The sequence below is a fragment of the Vipera ursinii genome (assembly GCF_947247035.1).
Source record: "Vipera ursinii genome assembly, chromosome: 2".
NCBI classification, from domain to species: Eukaryota; Metazoa; Chordata; class Lepidosauria; order Squamata; family Viperidae; genus Vipera; species Vipera ursinii.
This window is the reverse complement of record NC_139513.1, coordinates 95,372,643-95,398,693: the sequence shown is the minus strand read 5'-3', so window position 1 is coordinate 95,398,693 and position 26,051 is coordinate 95,372,643.

Below are 26,051 nucleotides of genomic sequence, written 5' to 3'. Positions count from 1 at the left end.
AATTTTTAAGTTTGGAAGTAATCTATGGTATTTTAATTTGTATAATATATCAGGATAATATGAATTTAAAGCTTAGTTGGGAAGAAGAACAGCGTTAGACAATTGATATAAATTGTTTTATTTGTGATTGTTTTTATTGGGTAGATTGAAAAGTATTATATTGTTTTTGAATAATTATTGATATGATATATATATATGTTTGGAGTTTATCTATATGAGTTAAAGTTCGATAGTCTATATAGTTCAGGATTGTTTGCGTAAGCTAGATTATGATTGTTTGTATTTTTATACCCTGTATTCTGCTCTGGGAAGTGGGGGGGGAGGGGAAAGGGAGGGTGGGGTTGGGGAGGGTTGGGGAGGGTGGGAGGGAAGGGGGCTGGGGGGGTTTCTTTTTCTTTTCTTTTTTTTGTTTTTTTTGTTGTTTGTTAAAGATAAAATGTATTCTAAAACTTTTTAATAAAAAAAAAGAAATAAAGGAATAGAATTAAATTGTCACTTCTTCAACAAACTCTATAATCCATCATATAAGGGAAATCCATAAAGCAAAGGAAAAAGGTGTGGTTTAATATTTTAATTTGGGGAGCCCACTACGTTTTGATCTATTACTATTGATAATAAGAAGATAATAATAATAAATATATTGAAGGTGATTTGATTTATTTATTAAAGTTGCTGTGGTTAGTGAGGCAGGCGGCATGCAGATTTAATATAAATTAAATAAATAAAATCATTTACCAAGAACCTGTCTCAGGACAAATATATAAGCAACCACTCCCCATCATTACCAAATGCACAATGGTTTTCTTTTCCTATCCTCCAAATTTTATTTTATTAACAAATAAAATTTGTGCCTGTCCCTGTGCACATGTGTGTATTACAAAGGATGGTGATTCAGGGACAGTAATTTATTACAAAAATGATTAATTCAGATACAGTTCTTTTTTAAAAAACAATATTTTATAAATTGTAGATGGCTGCCAAATTTCAGAGTTCTGTTTTGGGAAACTTGGGGATCTATTAAAATGGGGCTGGTAGTCACATGTAACTTCCAGGTTATGATGGCCCACTGCAAAAATTAATTTCAACTTTCAGGATTCAAACCAAACAATATTATACCAAGACATTATTCCTAAATATGGTAAGTGGTTATAAGGAGTGGAGATAGAACCACAAGGCTGCTTAATCCATCCTGCATCCTTTTGATCTAGCCACATTTAATGGGAGATATATAATAGATTTATTAACAGGCTAATTGTAAAAGGGGTATACGAGTCAGCCAAACTTCATGATTCTTCCATGGAAAGTTCTGTGGGGACTTAGGCTTTTATTTGTTTTGATATGTCTATCAAAAGAATGTGATTGGAAATCTGATGAACTTGGAGTCCAACTTCTCCTTGTGTCCAAATGAATAACTCTTAGCACATGAATAACTCTTAATCAAGGTTCCTGGTCGCTAGGAAACCACAGAGAGAGAGAGAATGAGTGTTATATTTTCACTTACTCTCCTCTCTAGTCTCTATAAATACATTGTGACTAAAGACCAAATGTGGCTGTTCCTTAAACCTCTGTATTTTGGGAATAAAAAGTGACAACTGAGTTAGTGTTCAATTAATCAATTTAATATTAAAACTGGATTAACAGGCCTCAGGGGAAAATTCACAGATGAACTTCTAATTTACATCATATTCATCAAATTCAACTTAGTTTCTCACTCCTGTAGCTTTTTGAGCTAGTTTCACGCTGTTGTGTTTCTTTGGCATTTAAATGAATGTACTAGTGTTTCATTTCCCAAACCAAAAGTACAAGGATTCAGGCCCTGGGTACACACTCTAAAAACTAGGAAAATATCATGGTTTCCAAGAGTCCATCTCAGCTAGCAGCAGCAGTTTGCTCTTTGCCTTCAAACAGATGCAACCATTCATTGTATCTCTACAAAGTTTTTTAGTGCTCCATTGTCAAGACTGCAAAAAATATGCATGACCACTAGATGGCAGCAAAAGTAGTTCCCGGTATTTCTGCTGCTGCCCTCTCATGATCACGCACATTTTTGCAACCAAAATATGTAGAACTAGCTTGAGTTATTGAGTTTGAATAGGTAGCAGTAGCATGGAAAACAACAGATATATAAACAGCAACAGATAATCAGACTCTTTTGATATTGCCTGGGTTTTCCTTCATTCATCAAGCTTGGAGGTATCTCCTGATGTGATGAGAGATGGGGATGGAAAAGAATGCCTACTCCATTCTCTCCTTATTGGCTTACACATAAATCAGTTTTTTACTGCTTGTTTTCCACCCATTAGCTTGATTTATCCTGGAAAATATCTTGCACCCAATGAAAGAACACAATAGGGAGAAGAAGTAGATGGAATTTTTGAAAATCCATTTATTACAAAGCAGCCCTCCCCTGCCTGAACTTTTCTCTTTCTCCTATCCTTTGTAATTTTTGCTCAGGACCCGTGATAAATTGGATAATGAATTCACATTAATACATGTGTAAAATGAGATTTTTATTCTTGAAAATCTAGTCAGTCTATCTAGATCTGATAGAAAGTGAATAAGGAAGATACATAGGTAGTGGTAGTGGTTATGAGGCATTTGAAAAAATAATAATGAAGAAACAGGGTTAGCATGGTGGCCTTGAAAGAAGCTCCAGGTTTTGAGGGGAAAAAAAAACATCTCAGGCAGGGTTGTTGACAGGCAGGGAGAAGCTGCTTCCATTATGGGGTCAGCATGACAGAAAACACAAAGGGGAGAGTGGGATGGGAAACCAAAATCAGGTTCCTCAGAAATTTTCAACATGCATTCACATTACTTGCATCATTTACTGACAAATTCATACTAAACAACTAATTAAGAAGGAGCCCATGTCTTAAAACTTACATACTTCTTTGGCAGCTTTTACCAGCCTCCAAATGCATTGGGCCTTTAATTCCCATAATAAATTGAAATCAGTCACACCTGGAGGGCAGATTAGTAAGCCTGTTCAACAAGATAGTAGATCGATTTGTCAGGGCAGCTTTTTAATGGAACTCTCGATCTCAAAAATGCTTTTTTTTAATCAAGGCTTCTGATATCACATGATTAGAGGCAAGTGTTTTGCTGCCCAAGAAATAGCCTTCATATTTAACTAGAAACTGATGCTGTAGATAACATTTCTTGACAGTTCTAAAATAAAATTTTACAGTTTGTCACATACTGTATATTTTGAAAGGCATGCACAGTCCTCTCCATTTTGTTGAGCTTCAGCTTCTGAATTCTACATATGAGGAGCATTAAATGGAGGAGATACTAGTAGATGATAAAAACAAGGATTGCACTGCCAGAGTAGGCTCTGTATATATACAGTATGAAAAACTTGGAATCCAACTATGTGGTTGTGACTGTTGGGGGCAATTAAGATCATATAGGAGCCGTGACTAGGGGGGCCTTCGCACAGGTTCGCCTGGTGCGTCAGTTGCGGCCCTATCTTAGCCGGGATGATCTATGCACGGTCACTCATGCGCTCGTGTCCTCTCGTCTGGACTACTGCAACGCTCTCTACATGGGGCTGCCCTTGAGGACCACTCGGAAGCTCCAACTGGTACAGAATGCAGCCGCGAGAGTGGTGTTGGGAGTCTCCCGATACTCCCACGTTACACCTCTGCTCCGTGAGCTGCATTGGTTGCCAGTTGTCTTCCGGGTGAGATTCAAGGTACTGGTAACGGTATTCAAAGCACTCCATGGCATGGGGCCGGAGTACCTCAGGGAACATCTGCTGCCGGCATCAAGCTCCCTGCGCCCTGTGTGTTCCCACAGAGAGGGCCTCCTCAGGGTGCCACCGATCAGAGAATGTCGATTGGTGGCCCCCAGGGGGAGATCCTTCTCTGTGGGCGCTCCGGAGCTGTGGAATCAGCTACCGGTAGAGCTCCGGACGGCGCCCGATCTTCGCTCCTTTCGTCGCGATCTCAAGACATTTCTGTTTGTACAAGCCGGCCTAGCCTGAGGGGGAGTGTTGGGGTTGTTTTATCTTTCGTTTTTTAATTTTGCTGGGGGTTTTTAGCGTTGTATTTATATTGTTTTTAACTAGGGCAATTGTTTAATCTTTTTTTAATGTTTGTATTTGCTATTTTATTCTGCCCTGTGAACCGCCCTGAGTCCTCAGGGAGAAGGGCGGTATATAAATGTTATTAAATTAAATTAAATTAAATTAAGCTGACTTTGTAATAATGCCGCTTGGGGGGTGTGTGAAAGCCCTAATAAGCAGGCATATACATAGAATGAAGGCTACTGCTAAGCTTGTAAGCCGCCCTGAGTCTTCGGAGAAGGGCGGGATATAAATGGAATTAAAATAAATAAATAAAATAAATAATGTTCCTGCTTGGTTACTTTTTGCTCTGGGACTTGTGCTTTTCTGCCTCCAAAGCATGATGTCCTAAATATTTGAATATTTAAGTATCTAAGTATTTGAAGGGGTGCCACAAAGAAGGGGGGGGTCAATTTATTTTCCAAAGCACCAGAAGGCAAGACAAGAAACAATGGATGGAAACTGATCAAGGAGAGAAGCAACCTGGAATTAAGGAGAAACTTCCTAACAGTGAGAACAATTAACCAGTGGGACAGCTTTTCCTTGCAGACGTTGTGGCTGCTTCATCCCTGGAGGTTTTTAAGAAGAGACTGGACATCCACTTGTCTCAAATTGTATAGGATCTCCTGCTTGACCAGGCAGTTGAACTAGAAGACCTCCAAAGTTCTATTCTATTCTATTCTATTCTATTCTATTCTATTCTATTCTATTCTATTCTATTCTATTCTATTCTATTCTATTCTATTCTATTCTATTCTATTCTATTCTATTCTATTCTATTCTATTCTATTCTATTCTATTGAATGCTGCTTCCTGTCTGAATTGTAAATTACTATCGTTTCTTTGACATGCAATGTTTCTCTCTAATCTGTAAACTTTATAAACCCACACACACCATACTTATAAACTACTTATCAATCTCTAGTAGGATGATTTTCTCCTGTCCTATGCTTTTCTCCATTCCCTTCGGCAGTTTAGGCCCCCAGAATAGATTAACAGAATAACAGAGTTGGGAGACACCTTTGTTCAATCCCCTGCACAGGCAGGAAACCCTATACCATTTCAGAGAAATGTCTGTCCAGTCTCTTCTTAAAAACTTCCAGTGTTGGAGCATTCACAACTTCTGGAGGCAGGTTGTTCCACTGATTAATTGTTCTAACTGTCAGGAAATTTCTCCTTAGTTCTAGGTTGCTTCTCTCTTTGATTAGTTTCTATCCATTGCTTCTTGTCCTGTCCTCAGGTGCTTTGGAGAATAGCTTAACTCCCTCTTATTTGTGGCAGCCCCTTAGATACTGAAACACTGCTATTCTGTCACCCCTAGTCATTCTTTACATTAAATTAGACATTAAATTAGTACAACCTCCTTCCCCTGTCCTTACCACTTTCTACAGAGGAATGATCAAGAGCATCCTGTCATACAGCATTACAGTCTGGTTTGGAAGCATCACTGCTTCAGACAGGAAGATGGTGCAGAGAGTGGTGAGGATAGCAGAAAAGATTATTGGCAGTTTCCTCCTTCCATCCAGGACATTGCATATAAGCGCTGGTTGAGCAGGGTCCACAAGATTGTCTGGGACACTACTCATCCTCTCCATGACCTGTTTTCCTTGTTATCTTCTGGGAGGAGGCTTCGTAGTATCCGAAGCAGAACATCCAGATTCAGTCACAGTTTTGTTCCATATAGTATTAACCTTGTGAACTCTAAAGCTTCCTCCTTCTGTTATGCATTCAAGATGAACAGCAATTAATATTTATATGTTGTTTATATGTAAGGGTGTAGGTTTATATATATGTTGTATATAACATATTCAAATGTGTTTTATGTATGTGTACACTTTTGAGAGCAAGCAACAAAATTTCATTTTTAATGTGTGCCAATGTTCCCACAGTAAAAAAATGACAATAAAGGTTTTCTGTCTGTCTGTCTGTCTGTCTGTCTGTCTGTCTGTCTGTCTGTCTGTCTATCTATCTATCTATCTATCTATCTATCTATCTATCTATCTATCTATCTATCTATCTATCTATCTCCAGTTCATGCAACTGTTTTTCATATGCTTTAGCTACCAGTCCCCTGTTTCAGCCACCAATCCCCCAACACAGTATGGCTCAACTACTTTCAACAATCTGTTGGTAAGTCACAGAAATCCACATATTTGCACCTGAATGCATTATGGCTCTCAAATCTGACCCCAGGTGTCTTCTTATTGTAACTACAGCTTGCGTTTGGTGGGGAGGATCCAAGGTTAGTGTTGCATTTTTCATGAGGTACTTGGGCCTCAGATGATGACCAGTTCTCCCTCCTAACTGATTTACAAAATATATACATTTGCATGTTAAAATACCACTTGCTTCATTTACTGGGAATGTTGGACACTTATTACATTTCAGTCCAAACACATGTTTAATTGTCTGTTATCCCCAGTAAGCAATTTAAAGAAATGCTGGTAGAGGAAGAATTGGTTAATAAAGTCCTTTTCATGCAACACTTCCATGTAATTTACTTTTATATCATTTCTCCAGGGAGACAACACAAGCTATAACTATGCAGCAAATATTTTTTAATGGTTTTGGCAAAGGCTCAGAACAGAAGCACTTTACCTTAAATCTCTAGTAAGCCATATTTCAAAGTACAGGCCTGGGAGGGAAGGGGAACAGGAGGCAATCGGTGGATGGAATTTTAAATGAAGCATAGCTAATTTGGGTCATTATCATCAGAAGAAAGGCTGGGGGAACAGTTCAACATGACTAAGCAGTGTATTGTTTTGTCTTCAAATATTATACATAAGAATAGGAAGAAAAATATAATTAGGTAGGCAGAGGAAAATCTGACTAATTTGATCATGCAAAGAATGCTTGCACTTGCAAGAGTAAGGAGAAGGCCTGGGGATAGAGCAATGTCTTAGAACATCAGCAAATAACCAAATATATGAATCTGTCCTACTATAGTTTCAAATAGTTTCAAAACATAAAGATTTTTTTAATTCCCTAAACCAGTGGTTTCCCCCCTAAATCAGTGGTTTCTATTTACTGTATTTATTTCAAATATTTCTATACCCATGACATGCAAACTATGTCCTAGGTGACTAGCCTATCCAAAATGAATACATGATTATATGCAACAAGATAAAATCCATACAGCAATACCTCATCTAAAAACAGTAAAATGGCTGCAAATCATACAGCAAGAGCCTCATGCAGTGTCAACTTCCTAGAGGACAGAAAGCCTGGGAAAGCATATATTTTAAAAATTGAGCATGTAAGTAGAAAGTTGTCCCCTGCAGCAATCTTCTGTTAAGATCTCCTTTCCTGATTTAGGAAATTGCATACATTAGTCAAATGAGGATTAGGATAATGAAGAGAACAAGCTTTCTTCTGATGGAGATAGAATGGGGTTGATTATGATACATCTACTTGATCAAACCTTTCCATTCTGGTGTCCTCAAGATGGAGTGGATGACAGTTCTCAGAATCCCTAGGAACCTGGCCAATGATTGGGAATCCAACATGTCCTTAGGAAGACAAGCTTGGAGGAGATTATACAGCCCCCCCCCCAGCATTCAAAGTTGTGTGAACTACAAGGTTATAGCACTATGGAGAAACAGATTCCCATCATTAAGCAGAAATATTCACCAGCATCTCATCTAAGTAGTATTAAGGGGAATGGAAACACCAGCTTTCACAATCTTACAATGTTTTTACATAAGAAGACTGAAAAATAAATATTTTAAGATGAAGGAAAAATACTACAAAGCATTGGAATTGAATATATCTGATCACTATATACAAACAATCCAATTAAAGGAATACATTTGTGAGAAAGAAAGAGGGAAACCTTGAATATAATGATATCAGATGTGGGCAATCAGCTATGCTAAGTAATTAACTTAAATAATTCCAGCAGTGTGGAAATTTTTGATATAAAATATTAATTGTTGCCAAGAGAATATTATCGTGCATTCAGTTGGTATTCTAATATAGATAGCATGAAGGATGACTCAATTACTCAGTTCTGTATAAAATGTTACTTTTTGAATCATTGAATGGGTAGTCCTTGATTTATGACTGTAATTGGTCTTACTTTATGGCAATCGTTAAGTGGGTCACCACATGACTGCCCAATTTTATAATCTTTTTACAGCAGTTGTTAAGCAACACTGTGGTCATTAAGCAAACCCCAAACCCAAACACTAGACATAAATTTCTGGCAAAAAATGTCCTAAATTGCAGTCTTATGACTGTAGAATTCTGTAAACAGCCATAAATGTAGGCCACTTGCCAAGCACCCAAAATGCGATCATATGACCATCGTAGCAGCTGTCAGAACTTTGAAAGTGGCTTATAATTAGTTTTTGGGGGTTTTTTGGGTGGGGGGGTTGGTTGTAACTTTGAACTGTTGCTAAATGACCAGTGGCAAGTCAAAAACTACCTGGACTATTCCAAAAATCCAGGGGTAGACTGTGAATTAAACATAGGAAGTAGATTGAAAAGAATGCTAAGGACCGGATTTTTTATTATTTTTTTGCCTCAATGCAAAGCCAACCAAATCCAGGAGACAATCTTTTACCAGTCCTTAAATGACTGGTAGACAAAGATGGTGAAAGGATCAAAACAGACTCATTGTCTAAAGTATACACATGCAAAGAAAACAGATGTCATGTCCAGTTCCACACTGTTGGCCAAGGCACAATTAGTGTTTTCAACTGTAAAATAATTTTTAAAAAGTATCTGCTATGGTGCTGGGAAGCATAATATTTCTATGATTGCGGGGTGGAAGAGGGAAAGAATGGGAAGGTTTTTTTTCCCTTCTCTTCTGCTCTGTTGTGCCCAGTTCCCAGAGACTGCCTGGAAAAGTCCTTGCACTTTTCTCTGAAAAATTTTCAGAAGTGATTTGCCATTGCCTGCTTCCTAGGGCTGAGGAAAAGTGACTGGCCTAAAGCAATCTCTCCCAGTCCCATGTTTTCTAGCCTGATGCCTTAAACACTACACAGAATTGGGTTTCTGGGAAAGGCTTTACAAACTCTCAAACAAAATTTTGGAATATTATTATAAATGTCTTGGCAGAAGTCCTGGATTTTGTACTTTTGCTCAGATAATTATTTTAAGATTATTCTTAAGTAATGTTAATGAGGCTGAATAAGTCAAGTCTCTTTCTTGCCAACATTGTCAATAAGTTGAATTTAATTTGCAATTTAAAGTCCTTTTCAGTTCTTGTTTCATGTCAGTAGATTCAATCTAGGTTTTAAATTAGCAATGAATCCCCAAAATGAGAATAAAACAGCTGGACCTATTTCAGAAGGTCCATCTTTAAGGTAATGTTGCATATATAATTTTCGCTGGGAAGTGAGGGGCATTTATATATGCAAGCTGAAATGAATATTTTGACACTTTACAGCTTGCAGTCATGCAGTCCTATTCCATATATAACCTATGTTATTTTTTACCTAGGTTAGAGGTCACATATATTATCAATACTATGTAGAACTTTCAGAGTAAGATCACAACTACAGCATGCTGGAGACAGCATGCCGCTTTGAAGTTCAAAAGCCTTCGCCTAACAAAACTGAAGTCCTATCCTAGCTAGAAGATTACATTTGTTGGAATTACACTTAAAATTGCTACACTAAGAGTGGCTTCAACATTCCTTGAATTTCAATGCAGATAGTCCTCAACTTATAACTGGTTGCCTAGTGACCATTTGAAGTTATGAAGGAAACCCCCCCCCCCAAAAAAAAGCTACTTATGACCTAGCTCCAAAGTTGTGTCAGGATCCCCCCGCCATCACATGACCATATTTTGGGTGCTCAACCACCAACATTTACAGCTGTTTGCAGCACCCCACAGTTATGTGATTGTGATCCAGTTTCTAGGGGAAAAAAACCTAATAGCAAGTGAACAATGGGTTTGCTTTATGACCGCCACATTTGCTTAATGACCACTACAAAAAAAGCTCAAAACATCAGGTCGTTAATGATGACCTACTTTACCACTGTCATGGCTTACGGCCGTAATTGTCAGGGTCAATTGTTGTTATTCAAGGACTTTATAGCCAAGACTCAGATCTTGAAGGAAGAGAGTCTAACACTGGATTCCTTTACTTACTTCCCTTTCACCCTGGAAGCTTACTCTTTTTGTTTTTTAATAATCCCACTGTCAAAACCTTTGTGAGAGAAGAGTGAAAATGAGGCAGGGTCAGAAAGAATGGGCTGAGGATCCCAATATCACAAACCTCCCTGGCCTCTACCATTTAATTAACATTTTTATATTCTCATGATATCTGACTTACTAATGTACTGGTATAAGAAACTAATGCACTAATATAAAGGGTGACCCAATTGGCCTTATCTAACACCATAGACATAAATAAATGTAGGCAAGGTAATAGATAACTTCTTGCAGAGATTCCCTGTATGTCATGCCAGGATAACAGAAATGTGAAGCAAAGGATTCCCCACTTAGGAATCATGTTGAAAACAGCCTTTTTCCAATCTCACCCAGGCATTTACTAACAGCACCAACACAAAGTTATATAACATATAGTGCAAGTTAGCATGCTAAGTCCAGCAGAAGTCCCTAAACAGTGTTTCTCAATCTTCTGAACCCAGCATGCTTGCTGAGGAATTCTGGGAATTGAAGTCCACACATCTTAGAGATGCTAAAATTGAGAAACACTGCCGTAGAGGAACCAGTACTAAATATGATCTGGAGGAGTTTTAATAAACATTGGGTGACATTAATATCTCTCCAGTCCTAACAACAGGGTTTTAAATTTGAACTCATCTAAATATAGATCTAACCCTATGTTCCTCTTTGCTTATATCCTTATGGACTGAAACTGCAAAGCACTGCATTTAAGCAATACCCTTGGCTTTATTCCACACTGGAGTATAAAATGAGAGGTGGGTCAAGATATAATGGAAAGCTAGGTAGCAAAGCAAGGCAATATAATATTTAGAATAGCCTCTTCAGGGAAGTTCATTGCCCAAACACAGGCAGTTTCATTGCAGTTTTTGCAACTAATGGTCTTTAAGGCTTCAGATATTCAATAACCCTTACTGACTGCAACTAGACATTGTTTTCAGCAGGCAGATACAGGACTGCATTAGAAGCCTATATGAAATTTTCAAAAGAAAATTCTGGAGATTGCAGTCTGTCGTTTGGGGAACCCAACAATATTGAGGGGGAGGAAGATCTAGAGCACGGGTGTCAAACTCGCCATGTCACGTGACATGTCGCGACGTATCACGACTCTTTTTGATTTGCCGGCAATGGGGTGGGTGCAGCTTCAGTATGATGAAACCAGCCTGCGGGCCGGCAGTTTGATCTAGAGTGAAGGAAGTGCAAAAATAAAGCCCAAAATGGAAAGCAGCTGGAAAGAAAAATGGAAAAGTCTTCAGTGGTACCTCATGGACATTGGATTTAATTTGCACCTCACCACTTGCCTCCCACTGACAAATCTCTTGAATTCTGTGTGTGTTGAAGAAAGCTGTAGCTGTGCACCTTTCCCAGACCACCGAAAGAGCTTTGTCTATTCAAGGAAAGTACAGTCTACAGCTTTGTAGTCCCTGGACTATCATCCCACAGTTATCGGATTGTGCCTTAAATCATCTTCTGAATTGAAAGATAGTACAAAGGTAATGTTTTAAACAAACAAAGAGGGTGCTGCCTCAAGCTATTTTCTACAAGTCCTTTTGCAGATTGTATTTGAGTCCTTCGGGAGAAGGGCGGTATAGAAATCAAATTATTAAATTATTAATTAAATTAAATTAAATTAAATTTGAATCCATGGACTGCCTTGAATTTCAAAGCATCAATTCAACGAAGCTAGACTGTCCCTTAAGAAACAAGGACTGGGGACAGCCCCACTGAGTCTTCAAGCAGCTGCAACAGCTTTGCACTTTGCTCTTTGCCATATGATTTGCCTAGGCCAGGGATAGGCAACCTTGGTTCTTTTATGACTCGTGGACTTCAACTCCCAGAATTCCTGAGCCATTCCATGCTGGCTCAGGAATTCTGGGAGTTGAAGTCCACAAGTCATAAAAGAGCCAAGGATGCCTACCCTTGGCCTAGGCCAGTGATGAAACTGCTGAGAAATGTGCAAATGCAATAAATATGTGGTTTGCAGGAAAAGGGAAACACTAAAAAATTTTATTTTTATTTTAATCCCATTTATATCCCGCCCTTCTCCGAAGACTCAGGGCGGCTTACAAGTTAAGCACAAACCAATGTGCTTAGCAATAGCCTTCATTCTATGTATATGCCTGCTTATTAGGGTTTTTGCCCCCCCCAAGCGGCATTATTACAAAGTCAGCTTATTGCCCCCAACAATCTGGGTCCTCATTTTACCTACCTGGGAAGGATGGAAGGCTGAGTCAACCTTGAGCCTGGTGGGATGCGAACCTGCACTCATTGCAGGCAGCTGGTGTTACTTAAGGAGGCATTAGCCCACTGCTCCACCAAGGCAGGTATCCTTTGTTCCAGCAATATAGCTGGAGGAGTTTATCTCTCAAAATGTCTAGGTTGCTTCAGTTGCAAGCTTCTAAATACTTTACAAAGATAAAAGCACAACAATAACACCATAAAACAAAGCACCTAATGGTAAAAGCCATATGATAAAAATGAAAACTGTCAATGCACTAATATAAAGGGATAAAGTAACATAGTCCTATCAACTTCTCAATAAATTATGAAGAAATAAAAGCTTGGGGAAGGGCAAATATTTTCGTTTTGCTCTTGAACCATAGAATCTGTGAGTGGGGAGGTCTAAAAGTTAAGATGACGGTAGTGACCTGCCCCTTTGTGTGTGACATTAACACATGGATAAATGGGGCAGAACTTTAATCACCTGGTTGTCTCTGCCATTTTGACTTTTTAGACAAGTAGATACTGCTACTCCTGTATACTAACAGGGATAGGAGTATTGTTACAAGGGTGAGGGGAAGCTGTCCATTTAGAGAAGGCAAAACATATTTCACTGTAAGTATCCAATCATAGTCTACATCTGTATGCAGCTTATTCACAAATTGCAAGTAACATCTGATCTTCAATGCACTAATTAGGATCCTTTCACTGTAGAAGGACTAAGACATTTAACAAAAGCTTAATTTCAGTTACCTAGACTAAAAGCTTCTGAACTGGATTCATATTTGCCCAGGATGAGGTCCTTTTGAGAAACTCCCATCAAAGGAAGAGGGGAAATGGCTTTCCTCTTTCACTGTATATATCCACTTCATATCCTTCCCTCTTTCAAATTTCCAACCTTCGGGTACTGTAATTTTTTGTTAAGTGCATATGGGTCTACATTGCAGGAAAGAGACCAAATAACAAGTTAACCTTTCTCTATTTCCTGAGAGTAGAACTCCATTCATGGGAATGCTGAATCCAGCCCAATACATGTTGACAGAAATTCTGTTGGCTCCTATTTTTTCAAAACCTAATATGTGTGTTTAAAGAAGTTGTAATCTCTTGTATTCAGCGTTCTTCTTTGGGTTCTCAAGAATTACAGCTGCAAAGAATTGGTGATCCCAGTAATAATGCTTAAATAAGAAAAGAAGCAAGCTTTGTTTTTTAGATTCAAATGAATGACATAATATCAGGAGCTGCTATTCAAGCCCAGGGTAGAATCTTAAAACATGTCCTTTCAGCTCTCTCCTTTTCATTGTTTCTGTATCAAAATGTTATAAAGGGGAGTATTTTTCAATGAGTTAGAAAGATGTAACAACACTGAGCAACAAATATCTCAATGCATTATTAACTTTAATAAAGTTCTGGAGAAAAAAAGGCAGGTAAGGAAAATGCTGTCAAGTCATTCAGAAGAACTAATGTTCAAATGCCTCAGTGAGGAAAAAGTGAGGAAGCAGGGGCCACCCCCATTTCCTTCTAGAGTGAAAGATCCTCACATTTATGGCCTTGAAAGGGTTCTGAAGTCTTTATCAAGACCTCATAAGCCGGGATCTATTGTGAATGATTTGCACAGCTGTTATCTTGGCTTTCCACTGTGCATGAAATGGATGTCAGAGAAAGACTCATCCCTTATCTGTGGTTTACACAGCTTGGGTTTTCAGCCTGAGTGCTGTTCACACTCACTCCCACACATACACACCATCCTTTCTTGTCCACATCAGGTTGCACAAAAGAAAATGTAGGTTTTTAGGAAAAGTGGTAATAATGCTTATTTGGAGTCTTTCTTTTCTGCTTCCTTTTTAAAAAATCCTTCAGAATAAACTGTAATTATCAGTGAACTAGCTAAATGTTTACTGTTTGAAAAGCTTCCGGTGGAGTCTAATTAATCCCATTGTGGATGCTAATATGACTCTTTAAAAAAAAACTAAATTGCAAAAGATCTTTTGATCTTTGATTCAGTTAATATTATTGATCTTTTATAAAAAAAAACATGGACTATATTAACACATACATTCGGGTAAAGTAGAAATAGTTCATTAGGTTATCAGTCTTGGTGATACCTTTGGGATTCGCAGCATTCATTGTTAATATCAGTCGTTTTTTCCCCACATTTTGGCTCAAAGCACGATAAAGGCCACTTTTACCTCAAGCATGTTCATACCATTCTATGCAAACTAAGATCTCTAAAGACTACTTTATAAGGCAACATATTGCACATTACACTAATTAGGAAGCACTTGTGATGTGCTGATCTATCCAGGGTAGTAAAGGTGGGGAAATGGATGGACAAATTTAGGACATGCAAATGATGGTGTGTGGTCTTTTGTGAAGAAAAAAAAGTCAAATGAAACACACACAGCTCTATCTAAGAGTATGCTACCCTTTGTTTTGTTACAGTACAAGGAATATATCAGGTATGTCAGGAAAAGCAACAAAAATAAGCTAAATTCGGTGGGAAATGATTATTTAAGAAATTCTGTGGTAAAATGAGGGACAGGAATGAATAGAATTTAATCATAAGATAAATATATAAATGAAAGCAAATGGCTCAAAAAAGAAGAAGCACTAGAAAACTGTGACTGGACTGTATGGATCTTCAGAAAGTGAGAGAGGAGCAATAGATAAAGTGTTCTATGACTATAGTACAGAGGTCTTCAAACTTGGCCCTTTTATGACTTGTGGACTTCAACTCCCAGAATTCCTCAGCCAGGCACGCTGGCTGAGGAATTCTGGGAGTTGAAGTCCACAAGTCATAAAAGGGCCAAGTTTGAAGACCCCTGCTATAGTAGAATCAAGGATAGTTTGCATAGAATGAAACATGGAATAGCTCTTTATTTTACTGAGATGCTCAGTTTACTTCAGGATTGATCCTTGGGGGGAAGGCAGTATTTGTAAGATAGTCGATCTGCAATTTGAAGTCCTTCCTGAATGGATAGATGGAGGTGATGATTGAGGGTATTTGACCAGGTTTACAATGGTAAGCCATGCCCTTATCACTGTGCACACAGATTTCTACATAGTCTCTATATGGAGCTCACTTGAAGATTATCCAAAAGCTACAATTGATACAAAATGTAGTGGGCCACCGTCTAACAAGCTATACACACCAGGAGCACATGACATTAGTACTTAGCACCTTACATTGGTTACTATTGGGCTTCTGAGTAAAATTCAAAGTACATCTAGAATGGTATATGCCTTGCCACCACAATATCTTATCCATCCAGGGTCAGTCATCCCTCTAGAGGAGAGTTCTTAGTTGATTGGACATATTTATACTCAAACATTTCTAAAATCAAGGAGAGAAGCCAGCATACGGAGGGGTTTTTATTTATTTATTTTAAACAAGAGCACTATGGAATAGCATCCTTTATGGTATCATATAGGCCCCCCATTTTGCAAGTTCCTCAGAATGTTATTTAGATTGAGCTGGACAGATTTGGATTGTTGACTGTCATTTTTCTTTCTGACATTAGAAATTAGGATTGTAGTTATTAATACATTGGAAAGTCTGTTTAGCTTTAATCCTAATCATAATAGTTTAGAATATGACTGAAGAGGTGGCAGAATTACACAGAAGAACAAGTTTAACATCCCTGAAAATCATGATGAGGTGGTTACTGACCTCAAGCCAGACATCCTAGAATGTGAAGTGAAGTGGGCCTTAGGCAAGCTGAGCAACAACAAAGCTAGTGGAGGTGACAGTATTCCAACTGAGCTATTCAAAATCTTAAAAGACGATGCAGTAAAAGTGCTACACTCAATTTGCCAGCAAATTTGGAAAACTCAACAGTGGCCACAGGATTGGAAAAAATCAGTTTACATTCCAATTCCAAAGAAAGACAGTGCCAAAGAATGTCCAAACTATTGCACCATTGCACTCATTTCACATGTTAGTAAAGTTATGCTTAAAATCCTAAAAGCTAGACTCCAGTAGTATGTGGATCGAGAACTACCAGAAGTACAGGCAGGATTTCGAAGAGGCAGAGGAACTAGAGATCAAATTGCCAACATACGTTGGATCATGAAGAAAGCTAGAGAGTTCCAGAAAAACATCTACTTCTGCTTCATTGACTATGCTAAAGCCTTTGATTGTGTGCATCACAACAAACTGTGGCAAGTTCTTAAAGAGATGGGAGTACCAGACCATTTCATTTGTCTCTTGAGAAACCTATATGTGGGTCAAGAAGCAACAGTGAGAACTGGACACGGAACCACTGATTGGTTCAAAATTGGGAAAGGAGTCTGGCAAGGCTGTATACTGTCACTCTGTCTATTTAACTTATATGCAGAGCACATCATGAGAAAGGCAGGGCTAGAGGAATCGAAAGTTGGAATTAAGATTGCTGGGAGAAATACCAACAACCTAAGATATGCAGATAATACCACTCTAATGGCAGAAAATGTCGAGGAACTAAAGAGCCTCTTGTTGTGGGTGAAGAAAGAGAGTGCAAAAGTTGGCTTGAAAGTTAACATTAAGAAAACCAAGATCGTGGCATCCAGCCCTCTCAATTCCTGGAAAATAGATGGGGAAGAAATGGAGGTAGTGACAGATTTTATTTTCCTGGGCTCCAAGATCACCACAGATGGGGACTGCAGCCAAGAAATTAAAAGACGCTTGCTCCTGTGAAGGAAAGCCATGGCAAATCTAGACAGCACACTAAAAAGCAGAGATATCACCCTGCCAATAAAAATGCATATAGTCAAGGCTATGGTCTTCCCAGTTGTAATGTATGGCTGTGAAAGTTGGACCATAAGAATGGCTGAGCACCAAAGAATTGAGGCCTTTGAACTATGGTGCTGGAGAAGACTCCTGCGAGTCCCCTGGATTGCAAGGCGATCAAATTGGTCAGTCCTAGAGGAGATCAACCCTGACTGCTCTTTAGAAGGCCAGAAGCTCAAATACTTTGGCTAGCTAATGAGAAGGAACAACTCACTGGAGAAGAGCCTAATGCTGGGAAAGGTTGAGGGCAAGAGAAGAAGGGGATGACAGAGAATGAGGTGGCTAGATGGAGTCACTGAAGCAGTAGGCTTCAGGTGGTAGAGGACAGGAAAGCCTAGACGAACGTTGTTCATGGGGTTGTGATGGGTCGGACACAACTTCACAGCTAATAACAGCAACATGACTGAAAATGTTCCCCCATGAGTAAAATTTACAGATGTTTTAAGAAATAAAACATTTAAAGCAGCATCCAACAATTCTTGCCTTCTGCGGAAACAAACTCTGTGGACTGCTCTACTAATCTTAAAATACTGCACAATGAATTAAAGGGCTTAATTAAATGAAGGGTCTTAGCTATCTTGAATATTGTACTGAGAAAAAGTTTATCTATTGATCTAAAGAAATGTATACTGTAGACAGATTTGACTTTTGTCACAATAGTAGAACTATTCAGCTTTATCAATAAATAAGCTAAAGAATATTTTAAAATTAAAATGTTCTGAAATGTACATTTTTTTTACTTTTTAAAGCATTTTAAGCAAAGTTTTTGTATGTATTTGCATTACAATTATTTTTGTGTTTGGTTACTTTTCTTTTTTTGCTATTTTTTAAAAGTAATAAAAAATAAATTTAAAATTTACTTTAAAATTTTTAAAAAGTGTAATACATGGTGAAGTTCATTGCTTCATACAAATTTATTCTGTATGCCAATGCTCCCTCCCCAGAGATTAATTGTTCTAGGCATTACCAAAGTGAAAAGGATCTGTTTTCTCTTTTTTTTCGCTTGTGAAAGGCCAATCAATATTTATGGTTTAACCTTCTTTCCAGAAATGCGGGATACACAACTTGTCAAGTAGAAATGAATTGGCAGCATGATATGGAAGCAGGGAAGCTGCAAAGGTTGTTATGGATTATTTTATCAACCATGTGAAGGGCTGACACATAAAATAAACACCATCCCAAGTCATCAGTGTGAATGAACAGAATTTGCACTATAAAGGCAAAAGTTTATTATGATTAATACATGACTTCTGGGTTGTTGGCTGCACAGTCTTCTAGGTTCTGCAATGTAAGTCTCAGCAGACAAAAAGTCATTTTGTACCATTGTTCAATTTCTGCAAAAGCACTGAGTAGGGTTTTAGTACTTTTGTACTGGAATTTTTGCATATTTCAAGGGCTGGTTCTCTCCTTCAAATATTGATGTGACTGCATTGAAAATCAAGAGAAGAGAAGAATGCAGCTACTTTTCAACTTAAAATGTTTAGATCCTAATATGTCATTTCTGAGATGCACAGAGTAGCTAAAAACAGAATTATTTTTAAAAAGTTATTAAAATGGCAAGTAAACAGATGAAGCTAAAAAAAATTTTAAAGCCAAGATTTTTTTTAAACAAATGACTGAATAAAATAGACTGATTTTTTTTGTAGCTATGTGCCCAGTAAACGTATTACTCCTAATGAAAGAACGTGCGGTTGGGCCATTATAACAATCTGAGCAGATAGGGAGCTTCATACTTTTAGGGGATTCATTTTCCAAGCCTTTGGAAGCTTAGCAATTAAGAACTAGAACTTTGAATGAATTTGCAGATAAGGCAGTAAAGATGGTATAATTGTAGGTCATATACTCAGAAAAACACATCACTACCAGATGGATTCTTCTACCTCTCTACATTCAGAACCTCTTCAGATTTCAAAGTTGATCCCTTATAGAATAAATCACAATAAATTTAAATCTAATACAAATGAGATATCTGTGACTATGGTAAGTAACTTTCTCCACAAATAGGTGCACTGGTGCAAAATGTTCCTAATTACTATACTACCATCTGCTAAGTTTGTAAGCTGCCCTGAGTCTTCGGAGAAGGGCGGGATATAAATGGAATTAAAATAAAATAAAATAAATAAATAAAATCTTCTTGCCATCCAATACAAGGGAGTAAACATTATTAATGAATGCACAGGTTGAAGACCTGTTCTTCTCTCTCACCTAGATTAAATCTCTATTAACTCATCAAATGATTTCCTATGCAGGATACATGTGTGTGCATCTGCATCACATTTTTATTCTACTTTTCTTCTAAGGGTTCAAGCCAGAATATATGGGGATCACTCTTCATTTTATCTGCACAAAAACAACCTCAATTGTGTTGATGAGATAGAGTGAGTGACTCACCCCAAATCATCCACAGAGCTGCGTAGTTGAAGGTGGATGTTAACCTATAGTCTGCTCTTTCCAGATCTAATACCTTAACTGCTGCACCATACTGGCTATCACAGTTTATTTTTGTTTCATAAAACATTTCTGTGTCAAAGTTCAGCTTTTGAACATGTTTCCAACACTGATTTTTTAAAAGAACAATCTTTTTTTCTCCCCTGTGCCATCTGCATTGTTGTTTCTTACTTTATATGTATGATTTTGTACATGCCTCCCTAAAACTATATTTTGTTACCGAAATTCACAATGAATCATGAGAAGAAATGTGTTGGAAGACTTTTTAAACAATATTTCAGTGTAGTCAGCAGGACTTACACCTTCCAGTGATGAATGTCACTAATTTCAGTCAACTAGGTATGGGTCAATTAGGGACACGGTGGTTCATTGGGTTAGGATGCTGAGCTTGTTGATCAGAAGGTCGGCAGTTTGGTGGATCGAATCCCGAGTGCCGCATTACAGAGTGAGCGCCTGTTACTCGTCCCAGCTTCTGCCAACCTAGCGGTTTGAAAGCACGTAAAAATGCAAGTAGAAAAATAGGGACCACTACGGTGGGAAGGTAACAGTGTTCCGTGCGCCTTTGGCGTCTAGTCATGCCGGCCACATGACCACGGAGATGTCCTCGGACAAGCGCTGGCTCTTCGGCTTTGAAACGGAGATGAGCACCGGCCCCTAGAGTCGGAAACGACTAGCATGCACGTGCGGGGGAACCTTTACCTTTACCTTTAGGTATTTATTTATTTATTTATTTATTTATTTGTTTGTTTTTATAAACCGCCCTTCTCCCGAGGGACTCGGGGAGGTGTACAGAGTAAGGTAGGTATACAGATTGAACAATAGTGAAAAACAATAGTAAAAACAAACTGGGACCCCAATTAGAGCTATCAGGCCAGGCCGGACTGCTGGAACAGGTAAGTTTTTAAGTCGTGCCGGAAGGTGCGGAGGTCGGGGGCCATCCAGATTTCGGTTGGCAAGCAGTTCCAGAGGGCTGGCGCACCCACTGAGAATGCCCTCCCCCTGGGGGCCACCAGCCGACATTCCTTGAGCGGTGGCACCCTGAGGAGCCCCTCTCTGTGGGAGCGCACAGGACGGTGGGGTGCTGACATTGGCAGAAGGTGCTCCCGTAGGTAGTCCGGACCCATGCCATGTGTATAGCCAATGTGTTAGTATTTTATAAACTTCCAGGGAAGTTAGATCATACATACATTAATGACATGAATCATTCTAGAAAGGGTAGTTCAGCTGCAAAAGACAATGAATATTAACAGAAGAATATATTTTTGATTGCTACTTATGAATATTATGGAGAAAATAAATCTTAAAAGCAAAAGGGAGGATGGATGCTTTTTCCTCCCTGTCTTTTGGATGTGACTAGGGTCAGACCAAGCTCCTTCCTTTGCCTATGCTACCAAACCAAACTGACTCTTCCTGCACCCAGACAATTGCCTCCCCCCTATTTTTTGTGAACCAAAAAGTAGAGGCCTCACTGGTCCACTCACAGTATAGCCCTAGGGCAGCTTAATAAAAGAATTGCATTGCAGAGAAATTCCAAAATTCCATTCTCATTTAAGGAATCCTCCAGCTTCTTAAAATTTTCAGCTCTTCTGAGAGAGCTGTTTGTAATAATAATAATAATAATAATAATAATAATAATAATAATAATAATAATAATAATAACAATTATTATTATTATTATTATTATTATTATTATTATTATTATTATTATTATTATTATTATTATTATTATTATTATGTCAACAATACTGAATAAGTCAGTACATGGCTATCAAACATAAAAAAACATCTGCCAGACTATCCCATCTCCTTTACATGGATGATCTGAAGCTGTATGGAAAAACATCATCTGAAATAAATGTGCTGCTAAACACTGTCCATATATATAGCCAAGATATTGCAATGTAGTTTGGCTTGGACAAATGTGCCACACTTACTCTCAAACAAGGAAAAATAGTGAAAACTGAAGGAATCAAGATGCCCCACGAAAATAACATTAAAAGTCTGGATGAGGAAGATTACTGCAAATACTTGGGTATCCTTCAAGCTGACATCAAGCACATTGAAGTCAAGAAAAAGATTAGAGGTGAATACATCAAGAGAGTGAAGAAGATTTTAAAGTGCAAACTCAATGGAGGAAATACCGTGAAGGCAATCAACACCTAGGCAATTCCAGTCATTAGATACACAGCTGGAATAGTGGACTGGACTCAAGCAGAACTAAAAGCAATGGATAGGAAGACCAGAAAAATAATGACAATGAATCATGCCCTTCATCCACACAGTGACATTGACATACTCTATCTACCAAGGCAAATAGGTGGACGTAGAATGCTGCAAGTACATCAGATGGTTGAAGAAGAAAAAATGGCTTTGGAAGAATATCTGAAGGACAATGATGAAGATGCACTGAAATTAATATATCAGGAAGGCTTACTGACTACTGGAGAGACCAAACTGGCTTACAAGAAAGACCAAATAAAGAACAGAATAGAGGCATGGGAAGACAAAGCACTACATGGCCAGTACCTTAAAAAAAATTAGCTGGGAAAACAGGTAATAACAAGACCTGGCAATGGCTAAGAGCAGGAAAGTTGAAGAAAGAGACCAAGGGACTAATTCTGGCTGCACAAGACCAAACCTTAAGGACAAATGCATACAAAGTCAAAATTGAGAAGACAGCAACAGACAGTAAGTGTCACCTATTCAAAGAAGCTGAAGAAACAGTGGACCACCTGGTAAGCTGCTACAAGAAGATTGCACAGACTAACTACAAGCAGTGGCATGACAAAATAGCAACAATGGTGCATTGGAAGATCTGCAAGAAATATCATTTGCCTGTAAGCAAGAACTGGTGGGATCATAAAATAGAGAAAGTCATAGAAAATGATAAAGTTAAATTGCTCTGGGACTTCAGAATTCAAACAGACAAGCACCTGTCATATAACAACCCAGACTTAACAATTTTCGATAAAAAAGACAAAAAAGTCTGGATAGTGGATGTGGCAGTGCCTGGAGACAGCAGAATAGACAAGAAAGAACTGGAGAAGATAACAAAATACAAAGACCTACAAATAGAAATAGAAAGACTGTGGCAAAGGCAAGCAAGGGTAGTACCAATAGTAATAGGCGCCTTGGGTGCAATCCCAAAACAACTGGAGCACCACTTGAACACCATTGGCATTGACAAATTCACCATTAGTCAATTGCAAAAGGTGGCCTTACGAGGAACTGCTTCCATCCTGCAATGATATCTGTAATACCATCAAACATCCACATCTGCCTATCTCAGGTCCTTGGTAAGGACTCGATAGGTAGACAAAAATGCCAAATCCAGTCTGAACATCTGGCTGACTGTGAGATGATGATGATGATGATGAGGAGGAGGAGGAGGAGGAGGAGGAGGAGGAGGAGGAGGAGGAGAAGGAGGAGAAGGAGAAGGAGAAGGAGAAGAAGAAGAAGAAGAAGAAGAAGAAGAAGAAGAAGAAGAAGAAGAAGAAGAAGAAGAAGAAGAAGAAGAAGAAGAAGAAGAAGAAGAAGAAGAAGAAGAAGAAGATAATCCCTGCAAATAGCAATAGAATGACGTGGCAAGAGCTGCAATAGCAATAGAATGACTGTAGCAAAAGAAAACAGAAGTAGTACCAATAGTAATACCAGTAGGTGTTTTGGGTGCAAAACAACACCATTTGAACATCATCAGCATTGACAAATCTCCATCAATCAATTGCAAAAGGCAGCTTTATGTGGAACAGCTTACATTCTACAATAATACTGTCAAGAATGAAACTTTGGCAGCTACATGCCTCTTTGTTTCAACTTGCCATTAGAGTAAGGGGGGAGGTGTTGCTTTAGATAGGTTAGATGGAGAAACAAAACCTGTACAATTCCGCTGAAGACTATGAGAGCCTGAAATCTTTCCAAGGACACTGCAGCAGGTGTGGAGAGGAAGCAGACAGTTCCCATAATAAAGTGAAATTGTTTACATGGACTATGTGAGAGAGTTGGGGTTTGGCAAGAGAAATTATTGTTTAATTTTATGAACTGGTACCTGGGAACCTCAGAGTTAGTTTTGCTTTGACATTACCATACTCTGTGTTCAATAAACAGTAAGATTTTCAGAAACGGAATGAATCTGGAATTTTATTTGAATTCTTGAGCTGAATGTTGACAAATAGCTTTTATATTAGTAAACAACATCTATCTATCCCAGATCCTTGGGAAGAACTCAGCAAACCATGGTTCTTTTTCTTCAGTCTTGTGCTCTATACTTCACTCTTTTCCATGACAAATATTTAGAAAACCTGAAACATAATATAATATATAATAGAGGTAATGATAATGCTCATTTAAAAACAGTGCATATCAAAATCTAGTTTGCAACCCTACCTTTGTTAAGTTGTGTTTTTCAGTGAGAGTAAAAGATTTCCACTCCTCTCCTGAGTGAAACAACAATATCCTATAGAAAATAAGAGACCCCGTCTCTGAATAATTGCTAGGCAAACTTCAGAGCAGTACATATTTGAATGGATAACATGAACATTAAAAGAACTAAATTTAATAGGACATAATCAAATACTTTCACATTAAAGTGCGTTATCATAGAATTATGTGAACTTTTGTGGTTGATACTGCAATACTAATAAAATAATAGTACCGCTGCCTTCTAATGTTACTTTTATTTGATTCACAAAGGATTTCTTTTTGAGTTTCCATATTTCGTTTAGATCTAGCCCAAGCTGTGTCACTGTTGAGGCTTAATAGCTGTGCTGTTTGAATATTTTTGTTGTTGTTGTTTGAAAAAGAACCATCATAATTCACACTCTTTGAATTTATGTGATAAAAATGCATGTATTTATTATTTTCTGCTTATCTCTTTAGCTTTTTCATTAGCAGAGTTTCAGAAATATTTAATTAAATTTAATATAGGACTTGGAGCTGCATGCAGTTTCCTTTCTCCCATATTTACATAAGAGATAAGCAGCCTGAACAGTAAATATTGAGGGTCAACAACACCATTTATTTCCACTTCATGTCATTTTTATGTATATTCATTCGTTCATTTTGACTAACGTCTGCCTTAACCTAGAAAAGTAAAAGAAGCATGTCTGCATGAAAATATAGCGACATATTTTCATTTTTCCCTAACAAACCATGATTTTAAAAATATATTCTCTTGAAATATTATTTGAGCTGTCTCTTGTTGAGCTGTGAATATCTGGAAAATGCAAAAAAGTAGACAAATAAGATCCTGAATAATGCTGAATAATGGAGCCTTGGTGGAGCAGTGGGCTAATGCCTCCTTAAGCAACACCAGCTGCCTGCAATTAGTGCAGGTTCGCATCCCACCAGGCTCAAGGTTGACTCAGCCTTCCATCCTTCCAAGGTAGGTAAAATGAGGACCCAGATTGTTGGGGGCAATTAAGCTGACTTTGTAATAATGCCGCTTGTGGTGGGGGGGGTGAAAGCCCAAATAAGCAGGCATATACATGGAATGAAGGCTACTGCTAAGCTTGTAAGCCGCCCTGAGTCTTCGGAGAAGGGCGGGATATAAATGGAATCAAAAATAAATAAATAAATAAAAAATATTTTCATTTTTTCCCTAACAAACCATGATTTTAAAAATATATTCTCTTGAAATATTATTTGAGCTGTCTCTTGTTGAGCTGTGAATATCTGGGAAATGCAAAAAAAGTAGACAAATAAGATCCTTTATTTGAGAAATAAAAATACAGGTACCCCTCAATTTGCGGCTGTCCTTTTACTGATCATTTGCAATTACAATGGCATTGGACAAAAGAAGTTATGATCCCTGCCTGAAGTTGTGGCCATTGCAGCGCTGCCCCCCCCCGCCACACCCCACTGGTTAGATGATTAAAATACAGGGTCTCGGCAGCATGCCCACTCTTACAACCACACAGGATTTCCAACTCCCCCCCACCTGCTCAGTTCTCCCCCCCCCAATTCAGCCACCCACCTGAGCCACCGTACCCAGAAGGCCCAGTCCCTTTTCCTACCTCACCACTCCTTGGGACCACTTTTTGTGCAGTTCTGACAGATGCACAAGTGACAAGATGCAAAGTGGAGCCAGACAGGTGGTGAACACAGTGTTTCTGAAGGGTAGAGAAAGGCTGGAAAAAGGCATTCTTGCCTGCAGAAACATCAAGCTTTCGAGCTTTCGAGCCAGAAAAAGGCACTTCCTACCCTTCAGAATAATTATTAGGAGAGCGCCAGCCTTTTCAGCCTTCCTGCCCTTCAGAAACACTGGGTTTCTTAGCTTTCTCGCCAGAAAACTAGTGGACACTGAATTGCAGCTCACGTTTTCACAAGATGCAACTGCCCAACAAATTTGGACTCGGTTAGAGGCATGTTATCGGCCTACATCAATTGAGTCTACATGTTTGCTTTTGTCTGAGTTCC